The sequence below is a fragment of the Cololabis saira genome, chromosome 19, assembly GCF_033807715.1.
Source record: "Cololabis saira isolate AMF1-May2022 chromosome 19, fColSai1.1, whole genome shotgun sequence".
In the NCBI taxonomy this organism is placed as follows: domain Eukaryota; kingdom Metazoa; phylum Chordata; class Actinopteri; order Beloniformes; family Belonidae; genus Cololabis; species Cololabis saira.
In genome coordinates, this window is record NC_084605.1 from 221,333 (window position 1) to 241,651 (window position 20,319).

General features: G+C 41.1%; 1 protein-coding gene and 1 long non-coding RNA gene across 2 annotated transcripts in view; one reads left to right on the top strand and one right to left on the bottom strand.

Annotated features, from left to right (window-relative positions):
• The window catches only part of LOC133419832 (NACHT, LRR and PYD domains-containing protein 12-like), a 211,603-nt gene that overhangs the window by 88,518 nt on the left and 102,766 nt on the right, over window positions 1–20,319 (top strand). The window lies entirely within an intron of this gene.
• On the bottom strand, window positions 17,391–20,315 carry LOC133419854 (uncharacterized). Its single transcript, XR_009770559.1, has 2 exons — window positions 19,668–20,315; window positions 17,391–19,627 (listed from the first exon to the last, which is right to left on the bottom strand). It is a non-coding gene; the product is annotated as an uncharacterized LOC133419854 (long non-coding RNA).

Consider the following 20,319-nt stretch of genomic DNA (forward strand, 5'->3'; position numbering starts at 1 on the left):
TTTTTAGGTGCCTCTGTATCACACTTAGGGCCTGATTTACTAAAGGTTTGCGTGCGTAAAAACGTGTGCAAACTTGACATCACCCGCAAACCAAAGTGCCAGCTGATCTACTAACAGCGTGCAAAGACGACTGCGCCTCTCAAATGAGCAAAATAGCACACGCTGTTCATTTAGTACTTTTGCCCTGATGAATAATCAATATGGGGCGTACCCGCCAGAAATCCTGAATACTGGGAGGGGAAAATGCAAATAGGTTCATTTACCACACGCAATGAGATTTACCAAGCCTGAAAGTTTTTGCGGGGATTGTGATTGCGTCTGTATTTAATACGTTCGAAAGGAAGGTGCTAATCTGCCCAGCATTACGCAGGGATGCTTGTTGGTGCCTGATTTGAGGACTGGGGTGGGGATGGCTCAACTTGTGCTGAGGATTCTCCACATGCAAAAGGAGAAATATTTTATTTGAATGTTAAATCGAGTATTATTCAGCAAAAGGTTGCCACAGGAGGCACATTAATTTTTTTTATTTGTGATAATAAATAAATCACGTGTTTTCATGGAGAAAAAAGTGTTTCTCATCGTGCGCCTATACTTATATATACCCCGGTGTCGTGCCGTATTCAGCACCCCTGCCATGAAAAGCACCCCCTCGTCTGACAAAAATGATATTCTCATTCAGTGTCACGTTCTGTTTAGCGTCCAGTTTTGTGTTAATGATTCATGTTTAAATGCGCTCATGGATTCCACAATAGTCATACTTTCCCACAATCACAGTCACAGATAACAACAATCGGGTAAATGGTTATTGATGTCATTAATTAATAGCCTGCTTACTGTGTTGTCTTCCATAATATTTGTAAATATATATAATATAAACTCTTAAGTATGTGTTTGTGTGGCCCCCTGCCGGGTGGGGGTCGTTGGCCTGAAGGGTGAGGGCCTCCTGGCCGCGTGTCCGGCCCGGACCGGGTGGCCGGGGACTGCCTGGGTCGCGGTCCGCCGCCGCGGGATCCCTGGCTGCTTCTTTCCGCGCCGTGGGGGCCCCGCCCGCGGGCCCCCTCGGCCGCCGCCGGGTGGGGGGGGGGCCTCGCAGGCGGTGGGTTGCCTCCCTCCTACTTCTCTCCTCTGTGGGGTTTGCCGGTGGCCTGGGTTCCGGGCTCTTCCTTGTCGGCCTCTGGTCTCGCGGGTGGCGGGGTCGCTCCCCCCCCTCCCCCACTATAGATACACTTCAGGTGGAGCTTTGTTTGGTTTATTACACACACACACACACACACACACACACACACACACACACACACACACACACACACACACATAGTCATTTAGTCACATGCACACACACACACACACACACACACACACACACACACACACACACACACACACACACACACATAGACATACACACTGGCTTGTTCACCTGCATGCTGGCTCTCTAGTTTTTGGGTTTAGGTAGCGGTAGCGATAGCTTAGCTCAGACTGCGATCAGATCTCAAGATTTAGGTCGATTGCTGTTCGTGTTTTGGATGGCTCCGTGCCGGTTTTGTGCTTTGTTTGTGGTTTTTTGTTGCAGATTTCCAGTGCTTGACGTGTGTCTCCGTGTGTTCCTGCTTCCTGGATTGGCAGCGGATGTCGTCACCCCCCCCCCAAAAAAAAAACAAAAAAAAAAAAAAAAAAAAAAAAAAAAAAAAACACTGGGTTTGTATGTGTATATTTATGTATGTGTACGCATATGTGTGCGTATATATATGTATATATTACATATAGTAATAATGCACATATATACACTTTTGGTTTCTACCGTCATGGTATCAATCAATAATATGTGTGCAGACAAGGTAAAAAAAAAAAAAGTATGTGTTTGTGTGAGTGTGTATATAAATACATAAATAAATAAATAAATATTTACTTTACTTTACTTTACTATATATAAAAATATTGTTTTTTTTCTTGGTCTACTTATCATTGAATATACGAGGGGGTGCTTTTCACGGCAGGGGTGCTGAATACGGCACAACAATTTGCCTCTTCCACTAATATCTCTAACTCCAACTGGTCAAATTTCATTTTGCGCTTGCGACTATCCTGCTTTCCATCCAGACTCTCCACCGTAAGACGCGCAACACCTCATTTAAATACTGCTGTTTGCACCTGTTATCAATTGTGCACGCAATCTTAGTTGATCACCCGCAAAACACACAACAACAGCACGTGCAAACTTTCAGTGCACACGCAATTTAGTACTCTTTATTTAGGATCTTAGTAAATCGGGCCCATAGTCTTTTGTTTTCACATGGCACACATTTTATTATTTGACAGTTTGTTAACTAAAATGCGTGCACTCAAATTAGCAACTGTCTGTCATTTAATATTATTTGTTAATTACTTTACTTTTTGTTCCTTACATGGATCTGGAGAGTCCTCCCCTGGCAAAGGGGGCGGCGCTGCTTGAGTTGGCCTTTTATCCTGGAGCAGGAAGTGGAAGACCCAACTGAGTGTCCCGGAGGGGGGAGTCTGCCGGCAATGATCCAGTTTAATCAATTATATTTGACTTTTTGGTTTGTTTTGTTTTTGTTAAATAAGAATAAGTTTAGTTGAAAATAATTTAGTTTTTTAAATCTTTATTGTTATTAATGTTTATTTATGGTATGGAGTTAATTGTTTATTCCTGCCCCCCTTTTGTGTCTTTTTAGGCTAGCCTGTTTGTTTATAAACCCCCTCTTGTGTCTAATGGCAGGTCAGTTATGTTGAGTTCATGTTAAGTTACTCTTTGTTTCTGTTGACCTCATTTTGATTTAAAGGATCCTAGTTTTCATAAGTTGGTTTCCTATCTTTGTACTTTGGAGGTTTATTTTGTTAGTTAAAGTTATTTTGTAAAATAAACTCCAAGCCTTTTTTACTTTACACACCTGGTGTTCTGGCGTCTTACTGCTTGGTCCCTCACATAGTGGCTAAATTATGCGTTTTTGTTGCGCAGTGTCAGTTTGTAAAAACACGTTTTTAACGCTGTTTTAGCAGGGTTTTATTGAGGTTTTAAAGGGAGCACCACGGATATAGTACGGTACTATGAGGTCTGAAAGATCTGTTTTAAAATGTTGCTTAATACGTTACACCACTGAACGCAACTCTTTCTGTCGGCGAAATAGAGCAGGACAAAACGTTAATACTGCGGGTATACTGAACTAAATGCTCTTGTTTGGAAGTCACGCCATATTAAAACAAATTATGAACCACATTAACACTTCATAGAAACAAAATAGATCGAGGGATGAGGTATGAAAGATCTGTTTTGAAACGTTGCTTAATACGTTACGGCATTGAACACAACCCTTCCTGTCGGCGAGATAGGCAGCAGGACAAAACGTTAAAATAATAAATGCATATATTGATCTTTTCCATCACATACATCTACTCACAATATAAATATACATTTTATGGTCACACTTTGTCTGTTGAAAAATGAGGAGGAGGTTACCAGAACTACAATTTGTGCCAAGTTACAATACACGCATTGTGCTACGTCATAGCTTTTGTAGTTCCAATGAATTAGCGCTTATAAAACTGTGATTACGAACTTTACAAGCTTATTATATGTTTTTAAGGGTGGGGAGTATGCCTATCTCGTCTGATTTTGACTTTTGACCCTATTCAGTGGCGCCCCCTATTGGTCTACTGTCGGGCATGATAGTAGAGGTGCAGAGCTTTCCAAAACTGTTGACCCCATGCAGAGCTGCCTGGGAGATTTGCGAGGCCCTGTGCGAAATGGCTAGGGGGGCCCTCGCACGTGAGCGTAGCGAGCGCGCGCAAAATTTCTGGGGTTTTTCGGGTCGGATCGGGTGTCTATATGCGCAATTTTAACCTTCCAATGATCAAAATACTGGATACCTTCCCCTGCCTCATCATCATCTCTTGCCTTGACGTGGGGCCCCACGGCTGCTTGAGACCCGGTCGGATCGGTGATTTTTGTAACAAATTTATCAAACAAGCCTTTCAGAGAGGCATTAAACTCTTCCAATTTCTTTAGTTTTTTTTTCTTTTTTCATTCCCTGATGGAAATTTCCTGAATCTGTCTCGTTCTCTCGACATTGTGTGACAGTTTGTTCCAACTCCACCGTCTGGATCAGAGCAGCTTGTGTCTGCGCTTGGTCTGATCAGTTGTATTGGAACAGACATGCGCATCATTGCACATATATTTATTGATATGCACAGACTAGCACACATTTAGGTCTGTAATGGAACGTGACTGTTGATATTTATAAGGGAAAAAACGAAAAAAAAAATTGAAAAAAAAAAATAAAAATTTGAAAAAAAAAAAAAAAAACGCCCATAGCGCGAGGCCCCTTGGGGCGCGAGGCCCCTTGGGGCGCGAGGCCCCTTGGGGCGCGAGGCCCCGTGCGGTCGCACGGTTCGCACACCCCTTGCGGAGGCCCTGACCCCATGTCTCTAGCATATTTTGTTGTTGAACTACAGGCCTTCAAAAGTGTCACAGGTACAAGGTTCAAAGGGCACACCTGGGGAGCAGGAATTGCCCACAAATCTCATATTGACACATATGTTGCTCCTGAGGTCAAGACCTTTCCAACGATGTCTTCACTGTTGTCCTACGACAAAGTTTGATTTTCTTGTTGGTACACATCATTGACTTGTATATTCAGAGACCTCTTTAAGGGTCAAGCTGCAAACAATCAGTCAAAATCTTTTAACCAGTATTTTGTGGCCAGATTTCTTTAAGATATCGATGATAGTATTATACACAGTCATACTATTCAATTTGGACCAGTTCTGAGTTTATTTTCCCCTTAAACTACTGATTGTTTCACCTTTTGAAAATTTCCTATTAACTTAACATGGCTATTTTCTAGACCCTTTAACCCCTTCCCCAGTCTGACAGGATGATCCTGGATGATCAAATGTATAATATATCATAGTGCTTATACATTTCTGTGTTTTTAAGTTATGCAAACATATCTTAAAAAATTTAAAAAAATAAAAGTTAAAAAAGTTCTGGTAACCTCCTGGTTAAACCTTCCGGTTTAGGGTTAAGATGTCATTATTATTATTATTATTATTATTATTATCATCATCATCATCATCATCATCATCAACATTATTAGCCATAAAACTTAATTCGGGGGCATCCGTCACGTGATCAGGATCCCTCCTCGTCACTCTATGACGTAGAGGGGACGCCCAGTGAATCCCCTGTGGTTGACGAAATGGGAGAAACTTTAAATATCGCCTGTCTCTTCTTAAAACAGCGTTAAAAACATACTTTTACAAGTTGACAGTAAAAAACATAACCTTGCGCGACAAAAACGCATAATTTAGCCACTATAACAAATAATAATATATAAATAATAATAATGTAATAATCCGTGTATATATCACGACCACGGATCCCCTTGACTTTGGATGGTACAATATCTGTGGTGCTCACACGGAATTATACCACTTTCCGTGTTGGTACCACGGAAAATAGTGGTGAGAGGTCGTGGGCATTTCACGGATTTTTGTGAGATCAGGTTGAGTTGAATTATTGAAATAAATTAACTTTTACACCATATTATAGTTGAATTATTGAAATAAATTAACCCTTTACACAAAATTCTAGTTGAATTATTGAAATAAATTAACTTTTACACCATATTCTAGTTGAATTATTGAAATAAATTAACTTTTACACCATATTCTAGTTGAATTATTGAAATAAATGAACTTTTACACCATATTCTAGTTGAATTATTGAAATAAATGAACTTTTACACAATATTCTCGTTGAATTATTGAAATAAATGAACTTTTACAACATATTCTAGTTGAATTATTGAAATAAATGAACTTTTAAACCATATTCTAGTTGAATTATTGAAATAAATGAACTTTTACACAATATTCTCGTTGAATTATTGAAATAAATTAACTTTTACAACATATTCTAGTTGAATTATTGAAATAAATTCACTTTTACACCATATTCTAGTTGAATTATTGAAATAAATGAACTTTTACACCATATTCTAGTTGAATTATTGAAATAAGTTAACTTTTACACCATATTCTAGTTGAATTATTGAAATAAATGAACTTTTACACCATATTCTAGTTGAATTATTGAAATAAGTTAACTTTTACAACATATTCTAGTTGAATTATTGAAATAAATTAACTTTTACACCATATTCTAGTTGAATTATTGAAATAAATTCACTTTTACACCATATTCTTCACCTGTATCTATATTATACATCCGGGCTGATAGGGACATACGTAGCATAGCAGGCTAGTTCAGCTGCTAGCATGGTTTTCTGTCTGTACAGTCATGCAAGTTCAAAGCTATTAAAGCACTTTAAACTTTAAACCAAAGCATTTAGTTTTTTCATATAAAATAAACAAATTTCTATGCAGTTTAGAAGTTTTGGGGATGTCTCTTTTTTTGGCTCCTGCGCTGCTGAAATCAGGCGTCATTTATTTCTATTTCTACACTCTATATGATAATTATCTATTTATTTTTCAATATTTAATATTCTTTATTTATTTTAATTATATTATTTACACACACCTAGATACATGTCATTGTAACTCTTTTGTTGTTGTTTGTTCTGTATGTTAATAAAAAAGAAATAATAAAAAAAAATATTATACCGTGGCAAGAAGCAAGAAGCACAACAACCTTCCAAAACAAATAATTTAATATATTATGTATATTTATGTACACAGGTTAATTTTAACAAGGTTCATTTATACAATAAAACACAACAAAGTTACAAAAGTTGGTCCACGAGGAAGTTCATGCAGGATCCGGTTCCTGGTCCGGTTCCTGGTCCCGGTTCCGGTTCCTAATCCAGTTCCCGGTTCCGGGTTTTAGAAAACTAAAGTTCTACCAGTGACGTCACGGAGGAGGCGGGGCTTCGCCGTGACGTCACGGAGGAGGCGGGGCTTCGAATTTGGCATAAACAACATTAGCTGCCACGAACACCAGGATCCTGTTACAGTTCTGGAACCAGGAACCTGCCGGGACCGGTACCCGTTTACATCAAACCAGGTCCAGGTCTGGTTCTGGTTCACTACTTCAACTGGGAACCAGCTGGAACCGGTTTGTTTTTCCACAGATCGGGTTCTAACTGCATGTGAGCGTCGACTATCGTCGGACTGCGCGACATCGGACGCTTAATATGGCCCCCACATTATTTTGATTGACAGCTAAAACTGGCTTTCAACGCGAGCGACAGGAAGAAAAAAGAAGCAGGACGTCCGACAAATGTTCAGCTCGAAACGCTGCACAGTGAAAATTTTGAGAAAAAAGTTGAAATTTTGAGAAAAAAGTTGACATTTTGAGAAAAAAGTTGACATTTTGAAATTTTGAGAAAAAAGTTGAAATTTTGAGAAAAAAGTGGAAATGTCGAAAACGCATGAAAGAACGCACGCACGGAAAAAAAACGCATGCGCGAGAAAATGCACACACACGTAAAAACGCAAGCACGCACGCAAAGACGCAAGCACGCACGCACGCAAAAACGCACGCACGCGCGCAAAAACGCACGCACGCACGCAAAAACGCACGCACGAAAAAACGCAAGCACGCACAAAAAAACTCACGCACGCACAGAAAAACTCACGCACGCATGAAAAAACGCACGCACGCACGAAAAAAACACACGCACGCACGAAAAAAACTCACGCAATGTTCAGCTCAAAACGGCGCGTTGCGTCCAGTTTGGACAGTCCAATAGAAAATAAAGACATGGAATTGATTTTATCGCTGACGCTGCAGTTAGGACACGGTGTCAGAGGAGCCACGTCAGTTGGTGCTAACTTGTTCCGGTTCTTCTACCTTGGAACCGGTTATTCTGCCTTGGAACCGGTTCTTCTGGTCCAGGAACCGGTTCTTCTGGTCCAGGAACCGGTTCTTCTGCCTTGGAACCGGTTCTTCTGGCCCAGGAACCGGTTCTTCTGCCTTGGAACCGGTTCTTCTGGCCCAGGAACCAGTTCTTTGTCAGTGGAAACAGAAACTCAGGAACCGGTTTGGTGGAAAGCGGAACCTGAGACGACGGTTTGGTCAGATGGAACTTTACACAGGAATAAATGGGAATGGTTTGGACTTTTGTGGCTAATTTACTTCCACAAACAAGATTATGAAACTTTTGTTTGGTCATGACTAGATTTAAAAATGATATTTGACTTTATTATAGACTAATCTCTCATCTCTGAAGGCAAAACACCGGCTCCTGCAGTGTGGGAGTGAGGGGGGGCAGGGTAAATCTGTCCGTTTTAATCAAAGTTCTCCCCCCCGAGCAAATCAAAGTTCCTGGTTGGAAGCTGCAGTTAAAGTTCCTGTCCGTTCCCGTCAGTTCCCAAATATTCCCGTTTAAATTCACCTGGAAAGTTTCCAACATTAAAAGATTCCCAGAACGCTGCACTTACTTCACAACCGACACGCACACAAAACACACACTTGTTTAGTTATTGGCTTGGGGAAACTGGCTGGTGTTGAACACTTAGGGTTTGCATATGTTTCTGCCCCGGTTGCACCTTAAGGTGCACCTTTGAGATTCACCTTTGAGGTTACACCTTTGAGATTCACCTTTGAGATTCACCTTTGAGATGAACCTTTGAGATGCACCTTTCCTTTGAGGTTACACCTTTGTGATGCACCTTTGAGATTCACCTTTGAGATGAACCTTTGAGATTCACCTTTGAGATGAACCTTTGAGGTTACACCTTTGTGATGCACCTTTGAGATTCACCTTTGAGATGAACCTTTGAGATTCACCTTTGAGATGCACCTTTCCTTTGAGGTTACACCTTTGAGATTAACCCTTGAGGTTCACCTTTGAGGTTACACACCTTTGAGATTCACCTTTGAGATGCACCTTTGAGATGCACCTTTCCTTTGAGGTTACACCTTTGTGCACCGAGGGCGGCGAGTCCCGGAGGTCCGTAGATCCTCAGGAGCTTTGGAAGAGCTTTGGTAAAGGAGGTAAAACTGGAACAGGTCTGTCCTGCTGTTCAACCGCAGACAAGACACTTGTAAACCTGGTTAGTGAAGACGGTTTGGGGTCTGGGGACCCCCTGGGGGGACGGGGGACCCCCTGGGGGGACGGGGGCCACCTGGGGGGTCGGGGGCCACCTGGGGGGACGGGGGACCACCTGGGGGGTCGGGGGCCACCTGGGGGGACGGGGGACCACCTGGGGGGACGGGGACCACCTGGAGGGTCGGGGGACTACCTGGGGGGTCGGGGGCCACCTGTGGGGTCGGGGGCCACCTGGGGGGGACGGGGGGCCACCTGGGGGTGGTAAAACCATCATGGTCCACCAGGATCCTCCCAGTCCAAGACTTTCTTTGAACCAGGAACATTAAGGATCACCTTTAGTTAAAAAGCCGGAGAGTTGGGGGAACAAGGATCGCCGAGCGAACGTTAGTGAGTTAGACGACCGGTGGATGTAGGGCTGTGCGATTAATCGACTTTAAATCTAAATCGGATTTATTAATCACAATCGATGTTAAAAAAAGGAAAATCGTAAAATGGATTTTCCTTTTCTGCAGCTGCATTACAGACAGAGCTCGTCTAGTCGTCTTTGTTTGGTCAAGAAAATTGTAAATGTTGTCACTTTACTAAACTCAAGGAGGATTCAGTTTTGGATCATCTTCACACAGCTTGCAAGTTGTTTCATTGGGAAACAATTGCTGAGGGAAATCTGTCAGAGCTCTGCGGGCTGTGGCCTCTTCAGGGAGAGTGGTGGGTATTTTTTTGTGCTCATACACATACCTCACAGTTCTCTCTATCTCTGCAGTAGGGTAACTGACAGGGTGAGTTGCTACCGGTGATGTAGTTGTTGGTGGCGCAGTCATGAAAAGGGGTTTTTGTGTTTCGAAAAGGTGCCACTTTGCAATGTATCTGTAAGTACAAGATGCATGTGCTTTGGCACAGGGACAATGCCAGGTGTTTTTTTTTATGTTGTGTGTTACTATGACTCTCCCTAATGTGCTGTAATGGTATAACTTTGGTTCATAAATGGAAAGGCAAATATGATTTTTAGAACCACCAAGTTCCACCAAGATAGACAAGGGGACATGTGCTTCCTCTGCTTCTCTTTGCCTCTTTTTGCACACTTCCACTTTGGAGTCACCAAAAAAATAGTTTTCCAACATTTCCTGGAGGACTTGGTGGTGCAGTGGTTCCTCGGTGGCAGTGGTGCTGCAATAATCCAGAGAGCGAATTTAATGGCAAAGGCTGTGAGAGAGGCCACTCCTTTGCGCAAGCAGGTGGTATTGCCGACAATCTTGCACTTCACATTTTGTGACATGTTGCTGGCTCCATGTTTTGCGCTGCACATGTACGGGGACACTGAAGCCACAAGATGTTTTTTGGACTGCATAGAGGCCATTACTTGGGTCAACACATATGCTTTTTAAGTGTGATTTTGCTGTGATATCTTCAGGTTGACCATGTTTTCTTTGCATATGTAAAAATACATTTCTCTTGTACAGAACAGTGGGGCAGTGAGGGCACTTCACATGGGATAATGCCAGCTCTACAGTGACCTCTTCCTCTGGAACCATGGGATGCTCTGAGGTTGTGGCTGGGGATGACCGACCAAAATCTGGCACTTGAAGATCTGTGGCAGTTGTGGGGGTCTTGGGTGATCTCTTGGGTGATGTTGTACGAGTGTACATGTGGTCTGCAGTCAGTGTAGACACAGAAGGTGGAACTGAGTATGAATGTTCAACTGATGGAACGATACAATCTTCAGGTAATGTAGGGTGGGTCTCTGGTGAGGATGGTTTACACGGTGGCACCAATGTGGGTTGGACCACATAACATTTTTTTAGACAATCAGTCAGATGTAATGCTACGGTGTCTTTTCTAAGCATACTTTTGCCACAAAATGGACAATGAAAATGACTTCCATTTTGGCAGGGCAGATTGCATCTGCAGATAATCTTTTCTGTAAAGAAAGAGTAATTTGTCTTAAAATCATATTATAACTGAGAAACAAAAAATTACATAACATCATCCTATAAACTATATACAATTGTATTTTTTCTTACTTGAAAGTTATGACCATTTCAAAAGATGAAACAACTCCACTAAACGCTACAAGTGGGGATCTATTGAAAGTAACTTGCTTTCTTTGCTAAGCTTATCCACAGACCTCAAAGCAGTGCAACTCAGTATAACACTGCTTACAATCTGACAACCTTATACATGCAACACAAATATCATTGAACATTACTGTTACATGTAAAAGTATATGATCTTAAAAAGATACTTCTCAGCAACATACCATGGATAGCTGGTATAGCAATCCGCCAAAAATCACGAATAATAAGAAGAAGAACATACCCTGGAAATGCACTGCATTTTGTGTGTGTTTTTTTAGGTGCCTCTGTATCACACTTAGGGCCTGATTTACTAAAGGTTTGCGTGCGTAAAAACGTGTGCAAACTTGACATCACCCGCAAACCAAAGTGCCAGCTGATCTACTAACAGCGTGCAAAGACGACTGCGCCTCTCAAATGAGCAAAATAGCACACGCTATTCATTTAGTACTTTTGCCCTGATGAATAATCAATATGGGGCGTACCCGCCAGAAATCCTGAATACTGGGAGGGGAAAATGCAAATAGGTCCTTTTACCACACGCAATGAGATTTACCAAGCCTGAAAGTTTTTGCGGGGATTGTGATTGCGTCTGTATTTAATACGTTCGAAAGGAAGGTGCTAATCTGCCCAGCATTACGCAGGGATGCTTGTTGGTGCCTGATTTGAGGACTGGGGTGGGGATGGCTCAACTTGTGCTGAGGATTCTCCACATGCAAAAGGAGAAATATTTTATTCGAATGTTAAATCGAGTATTATTCAGCAAAAGGTTGTCACAGGAGGCACGTTCATTTTTTTATTTGTGATAATAAATAAATCACGTGTTTTCATGGAGAAAAAAGTGTTTCTTATTGTGCGCCTATACTTGTTCTGCAGTCTTCATACCCCGGTGTTGTGCCGTATTCAGCACCCCTGCCGTGAAAAGCACCCCCTCGTCTGACAAAAATGATATTCTCATTCTGTGTCACGTTCTGTTTAGCGTCCAGTTTTGTGTTAATGATTCATGTTTAAATGCGCTCATGGATTCCACAATAGTCATACTTTCCCACAATCACAGTCACAGATAACAAAAATCGGGTAAATGGTTATTGATGTCATTAATTAATAGCCTGCTTACTGTGTTGTCTTCCATAATATTTGTCAATATATATAATATAAACTCCTAAGTATGTGTTTGTGTGAGTGTGTATATATAAATATATTGAAGTGTCAGTGTGTTGTTTTTTTTCTTGATCTACTTATCATTGAATATACGAGGGGGTGCTTTTCACGGCAGGGGTGCTGAATACGGCACAACAATTTGCCTCTTCCACTAATCTCTCTAACTCCAACGCGTCAAATTTCATTTTGCGCTTGCGACTATCCTGCTTTCCATCCAGACTCTCCATGGCGCAATCCGTAAGACACGCAACACCTCATTTAAATACTGCTGTTTGCACCTGTTATCAATTGCGCACGCAATCTTAGTTGATCACCCGCAAAACACACAACAACAGCACGTGCAAACTTTCAGTGCACATGCAATTTAGTACTCTTTATTTAGGATCTTAGTAAATCGGGCCCATAGTCTTTTGTTTTCACATGGCACACATTTTATTATTTGACAGTTAGTTGCTAATTTGAGTGCACGCATTTTAGTTAACAGTCTGTCATTTAATATTATTTGTTAATTACTTTACTTTTTGTTCCTTACATGGATCTGGAGAGTCCTCCCCTGGCAAAGGGGGCGGCGCTGCTTGAGTTGGTCTTTTATCCTGGAGCAGGAAGTGGAAGAGGCCAACTGAGTGTCCCGGAGGGGGGAGTCTGCCGGCAATGATCCAGTTTAATTAATTATATTTGACTTTTTGGTTTGTTTTGTTTTTGTTAAATAACAATAAGTTTAGTTGAAAATAATTTAGTTTTTTAAATCTTTATTGTTATTAATGTTTATTTATGGTATGGAGTTAATTGTTTATTCCTGCCCCCCTTTTGTGTCTTTTTAGGCTAGCCTGTTTGTATATAAACCCCCCTCTTGTGTCTAATGGAGGTCAGTTATGTTGAGTTCATGTTAAGTTACTCTTTGTTTCTGTTGACCTCATTTTGATTTAAAGGATCCTAGTTTTCATAAGTTGGTTTCCTATCTTTGTACTTTGGAGGTTTATTTTGTTAGTTAAAGTTATTTTGTAAAATAAACTCCAAGCCTTTTTTACTTTACACACCTGGTGTTCTGGCGTCTTACTGCTTGGTCCCTCACATAGTGGCTAAATTATGCGTTTTTGTCGCGCAGTGTCAGTTTGTAAAAGCATGTTTTTAACGCTGTTTTAGCAGTGTTTTATTGAGGTTTTAATGGGAGCACCACGGATATAGTACTATGCAAATTCAATGGGATCCGTGGTCGTGATATATACACGGATTATGACTTTATTATTATTTACATATTATTCTTTGTTATGGTGGATAAATTATGCGTTTTTGTCACGCAAGGTACTGTTTGTTACTGTCAGTTTGTAAAAACACGTTTTTAACGCTGTTTTAGCAGGGTTTTATTGAGGTTTTAATGGGAGCACCACGGATATAGTACTATGAGGTCTGAAAGATCTGTTTTAAAATGTTGCTTAATACGTTACACCACTGAACGTAACTCTTTCTGTCGGCGAAATAGAGCAGCAGGACAAAACGTTAATACTGCGGGTATACTGAACTAAATGCTCTTGTTTGGAAGTCTTGCGATATTAAAACAAATTATGAACCACATTAACACTTCATAGAAACAAAATAGATCGAGGGATGAGGTATGAAATATCTGTTTTGAAACGTTGCTTAATACGTTACGGCATTGAACACAACCCTTCCTGTCGGCGAGATAGGCAGCAGGACAAAACGTTAAAATAATAAATGCATATATTGATCTTTTCCATCACATACATCTACTCACAATATAAATATACATTTTATGGTCACACTTTGTCTGTTGAAAAATGAGCGGATATATGATTTCTGAACCCTAATGTCAACATCTTAACCCCAAACCGGAAGGAGGTTACAGAACTACAATTTGTGCCAAGTTACAATACACAGCATTGTGCTACGTCATAGCTTTTGTAGTTCCAATGAATTAGTGCTTATAAAACTGTGATTACGAACTTTACAAGCTTATTATATGTTTTTAAGGGTGGGGAGCACGCCTATCTCGTCTGATTTTGACTTTTGTTTTGGTAAGAGGGTGAAATCATGTTTTTTATAGGTTTTGACCCTATTCAGTGGCGCCCCCTATTGGTCTACTGTCGGGCATGATAGTAGAGGTGCAGAGCTTTCCAAAACTGTTGACCCCATGCAGAGCTGCCTGGGAGATTTGCGAGGCCCTGTGCGAAATGGCTAGGGGGGCCCTCGCACGTGAGCGTAGCGAGCGCGCGCAAAATTTCTGGGGTTTTTCGGGTCGGATCGGGTGTCTATATGCGCAATTTTAACCTTCCAATGATCAAAATACTGGATACCTTCCCCTGCCTCATCATCATCTCTTGCCTCGACGCGGGGTCCCACGGCTGCTTGAGACCCGGTCAGATCGGTGATTTTTGTAACAAATTTATCAAACGTGCCTTTCAGAGAGGCATTAAACTCTTCCATTTTCTTTAGTTTTTTTTTCTTTTTTCATCCCCTGATGGAAATTTCCTGAATCTGTCTCGTTCTCTCGACATTGTGTGACGGTTTGTTCCAACTCCACCGTCTGGATCAGAGCAGCTTGTGTCTGCGCTTGGTCTGATCAGTTGTATTGAACAACAGACATGCGCATCATTGCACATATATTTATTGATATGCACAGACTAGCACACATTTAGGTCTGTAATGGAACGTGACTGTCGATATTTATAAGGGAAAAAACGAAAAAAAAAATTGAAAAAAAAAAAATAAAAATTGGAAAAAAAATAAAAAACGGCCCATAGCGCGAGGCCCCTTGGAGCGCAAGGCCCCTTGGGGCGCGAGGCCCCTTGGGGCGCGAAGCCCCTTGAGGCGCGAGGCCCCTTGGGGCGCGAGGCCCCGTGCGGTCGCACGGTTCGCACGCCCCTTGCGGCGGCCCTGACCCCATGTCTCTAGCATATTTTGTTGTTGAACTACAGGCCTTCAAAAGTGTCACAGGTACAAGGTTCAAAGGGCACACCTGGGAGCAGGAATTGCCCACAAATCTCATATTGACATATGTTGCTCCTGAGGTCAAGACCTTTCCAACGATGTCTTCACTGTTGTCCTACGACAAAGTTTGATTTTCTTGTTGGTACATATCATAGATGTTTGACTTGTATATTCAGAGACCTCTTTAAGGGCCAAGCTGCAAACAATCAGTCAAAATCTTTTAACCAGTATTTTGTGGCCATATTTCTTTAAGATATCGATGATAGTATTATTCACAGTCATACTATTCAATTTGGACCAGTTCTGAGTTTATTTTCCCCTTAAATACTGATTGTTTCACCTTTTGAAATTTCCTATTAACTTAACATGGCTATTTCTAGACCCTTTAACCCCTTCCCCAGTCTGACAGGATGATCCTGGATGATCAAATGTATAATATATCATAGTGCTTATACATTTCTGTGTTTTTAAGTTATGCAAACATATCTTAAAAAATGTTAAAAAATAAAAGTTAAAAAAGTTCTGGTAACCTCCCGGTTAAACCTTCCGGTTTAGGGTTAAGATGTCATTATTATTATTATTATTATTATTATTATTATTATTATTATTATTATTATCATCATCATCATCATCATCATCATCAACTAGTATTCAGACTGAATTATTAGCCATAAAACTTAATTCGGGGGCATCCGTCACGTGATCAGGATCCCTCCTCGTCACTCTATGACGTAGAGGGGACGCCCAGGGAATCCCCTGTGGTTGACGAAATGGGAGAAACTTTAAATATCGCCTGTCTCTTCTTAAAACAGCGTTAAAAACATACTTTTACAAGTTGACAGTAAAAAACATTACCTTGCGCGACAAAAACGCATAATTTAGCCACTATAACAAATAATAATATATAAATAATAATAATGTCATAATCCGTGTATATATCACGACCACAGATCCCCTTGACTTTGCATGGTACAATATCCGAGGTGCTCACACGGAATTATACCACTTTCCGTGTTGGTACCACGGAAAATAGTGGTGAGAGGTCGTGGGCATTTCACGGATTTTTGTGAGATCAGGTTGAGTTGAATTATTGAAATAAATTAACTTTTACAACATATTCTAGTTGAATTATTGAAATAAATTAACCCTTTACACCATATTCTAGTTGAATTATTGAAATAAATTAACTTTTACACCATATTCTAGTTGAATTATTGAAATAAATTAACCCTTTACACCATATTCTAGTTGAATTATTGAAATAAATTAACTTTTACACCATATTCTAGTTGAATTATTGAAATAAGTTAACTTTTACAACATATTCTAGTTGAATTATTGAAATAAATTAACTTTTACACCATATTCTAGTTGAATTATTGAAATAAATTAACTTTTACACCATATTCTAGTTGAATTATTGAAATAAGTTAACTTTTACAACATATTCTAGTTGAATTATTGAAATAAATTAACTTTTACACCATATTCTAGTTGAATTATTGAAATAAGTTAACTTTTACACCATATTCTAGTTGAATTATTGAAATAAATTCACTTTTACACCATATTCTAGTTGAATTATTGAAATAAATTCACTTTTACACCATATTCTAGTTGAATTATTGAAATAAATTCACTTTTACACCATATTCTTCACCTGTATCTATATTATACATCTGGGCTGATAGGGACATACGTAGCATAGCAGGCTAGTTCAGCTGCTAGCATGGTTTTCTGTCTGTACAGTCATGCAAGTTCAAAGCTATTAAAGCACTTTAAACTTTAAACCAAAGCATTTTGTTTTTTCATATAAAATAAACAAATTTCTATGCAGTTTAGAAGTTTTGGGGATGTCTCTTTTTTTGGCTCCTGCGCTGCTGAAATCGGGCGTCATTTATTTCTATTTCTGAAAGCCTTTAATTTTCCTCAAAAACCGGCAGTGCGCCTTATATACTAATATACGGTACTTATAGGAAAAACGTTTTCTACACACTCTATATGATAATTATCTATTTATTTTTCAATATTTAATATTCTTTATTTATTTTAATTATATTATTTACACACACCTAGATACATGTCTTTGTAACTTTTGTTGTTGTCTGTTCTGTATGTTAATAAAAAAAGAAATAATAAAAAAAAATATTATACCGTGGCAAGAAGCAAGAACCACAACAACTTTCCAAAACAAATAATTTAATATATTATGTATATTTATGTACACAGGTTAATTTTAACAAGGTTCATTTATACAATAAAACACAACAAAGTTACAAAAGTTGGTCCACGAGGAAGTTCATGCAGGATCCGGTTCCTGGTCCGGTTCCTGGTCCCGGTTCCGGTTCCTAATCCAGTTCCCGGTTCCGGGTTTTAGAAAACTAAAGTTCTACCAGTGACGTCACGGAGGAGGCGGGGCTTCGCCGTGACGTCACGGAGGAGGCGGGGCTTCGAATTTGGCATAAACAACATTAGCTGCCACGAACACCAGGATCCTGTTACAGTTCTGGAACCAGGAACTTACCGGGACCGGTACCCGTTTACATCAAACCAGGTCCAGGTCTGGTTCTGGTTCACTACTTCAACTGGGAACCACCTGGAACCGGTTTGTTTTTCCACAGATCGGGTTCTAACTGCATGTGAGCGTCGACTATCGTCGGACTGCGCGACATCGGACGCTTAATATGGCCCCCACATTATTTTGATTGACAGCTAAAACTGGCTTTCAACGCCAGCGACAGGAAGAAAAAAGAAGCAGGACGTCCGACAAATGTTCAGCTCGAAACGCTGCACAGCGAAGATTTTGATGAAAAAGTTGAAATTTTGAGAAAAAAGTTGAAATTTTGAAATTTTGAGAAAAAAGTTGAAATTTTGAGAAAAAAGTCGAAATGTCGAAAACGCATGAAAGAACGCACGTACAAAAAAACGCATGCGCGAGAAAATGCACGCACACACGTAAAAACGCAAGCACGCAAGCACGCACGCAAAGACGCAAGCACGCACGCACGCACGCACGCACGCACGCAAAAACGCATGCACGCACGCAAAAACGCACGCAAAAACGCACGGACGAAAAAACGCACGCACGCACAAAAAAACTCACGCACGCACAAAAAAACTCACGCACACACGAAAAAACGCACGCACGCACGAAAAAAACACACACGCACGAAAAAAACTCACGCAATGTTCAGCTCAAAACGGCGTGTTGCGCTGCGTCCAGTTTGGACAGTCCAATAGAAAATAAAGAAGTGGAATTGATTTTATCGCTGACGCTGCAGTTAGGACACGGTGTCAGAGGAGCCACGTCAGTTGGTGCTAACTTGTTCCGGTTCTTCTACCTTGGAACCGGTTATTCTGCCTTGGAACCGGTTGTTCTGGTCCAGGAACCGGTTCTTCTGGTCCAGGAACCGGTTCTTCTGCCTTGGAACCGGTTCTTCTGCCTTGGAACCGGTTCTTCTGGCCCAGGAACTGGTTCTTCTGCCTTGGAACCGGTTCTTCTGCCTTGGAACCGGTTCTTCTGGCCCAGGAACCAGTTCTTTGTCAGTGGAAACAGAAACTCAGGAACCGGTTTGGTGGAAAGCGGAACCTGAGACGACGGTTTGGTCAGATGGAACTTTACACAGGAATAAATGGGAATAAATGGGAATGGTTTGGACTTTTGTGGCTAATTTACTTCCACAAACAAGATTATGAAACTTTTGTTTGGTCATGACTAGATTTAAAAATGATATTTGACTTTATTATAGACTAATCTCTCATCTCTGAAGGCAAAACACCGGCTCCTGCAGTGTGGGAGTGAGGGGGGGCAGGGTAAATCTGTCCGTTTTAATCAAAGTTCTCCCCCCCGAGCAAATCAAAGTTCCTGGTTGGAACCTGCAGTTAAAGTTCCTGTCCGTTCCCGTCAGTTCCCAAATATTCCCCGTTTAAATTCACCTGGAAGGTTTCCAACATTAAAAGATTCCCAGAACGCTGCACTTACTTCACAACCGACACGCACACAAAACACACACTTGTTTAGTTATTGGCTTGGGGAAACTGGCTGGTGTTGAACACTTAGGGTTTGCATATGTTTCTGCCCCGGTTGCACCTTAAGGTGCACCTTTGAGATTCACCTTTGAGGTTACACCTTTGAGATTCACCTTTGAGATGCACCTTTGAGATGCACCTTTGAGATGCACCTTTGAGATGAACCTTTGAGATGCACCTTTGAGATGCACCTTTGAGATGCACCTTTCCTTTGAGGTTACACCTTTGTGCACCGAGGGCGGCGAGTCCCAGAGGTCCGTAGATCCTCAGGAGCTTTGGAAGAGCTTTGGTAAAGGAGGTAAAACTGGAACAGGTCTGTCCTGCTGTTCAACCGCAGACAAGACACTTGTAAACCTGGTTAGTGAAGACGGTTTGGGGTCTGGGGACCCCCTGGGGGGACGGGGGACCCCCTGGGGGGTCGGGGGACCACCTGGGGGGACGGGGGACCACCTGGGGGTGGTAAAACCATCATGGTCCACCAGGATCCTCCCAGTCCAAGACTTTCTTTGAACCAGGAACATTAAGGATCACCTTTAGTTAAAAAGCCGGAGAGTTGGGGGAACAAGGATCTCCGAGCGAACGTTAGTGAGTTAGACGACCGGTGGATGTAGGGCTGTGCGATTAATCGACTTTAAATCTAAATCGGATTTATTAATCAAGACGATGTTAAAAAAAGGAACATCTGAAAATGGATGTTCCTTTTTTGCAGCTGCGTTACAGACAGAGCTCGTCTAGTCGTCTCTGTTTGGTCAAGAAAATGGTAAATGTTGTCACTTTACTAAACTCAAGGAGGATTTACAGGATCTTTCAATTGCACTTCATTCCCAATAGGGACATTTGTTTGATATTTTTCTTTAAAAATAAAGATAAAATATTTGAAACAATTTATTCCATTGTCTTTTGTGGTTTTACCAAAAAAATCGAAATCGAAAATCGGGTTTTCAGAGAAAAAAAATCGGGATTTTATTTTTGTCCAAAATCGCCCAGCCCTAGGTGGTGGTGTAGACGACCCCCCCAACGGGGGACTAGAACCCAGACCAGACCCCCCCTGGGACCTGGACCCCCCTGGGACCTGGACCCCC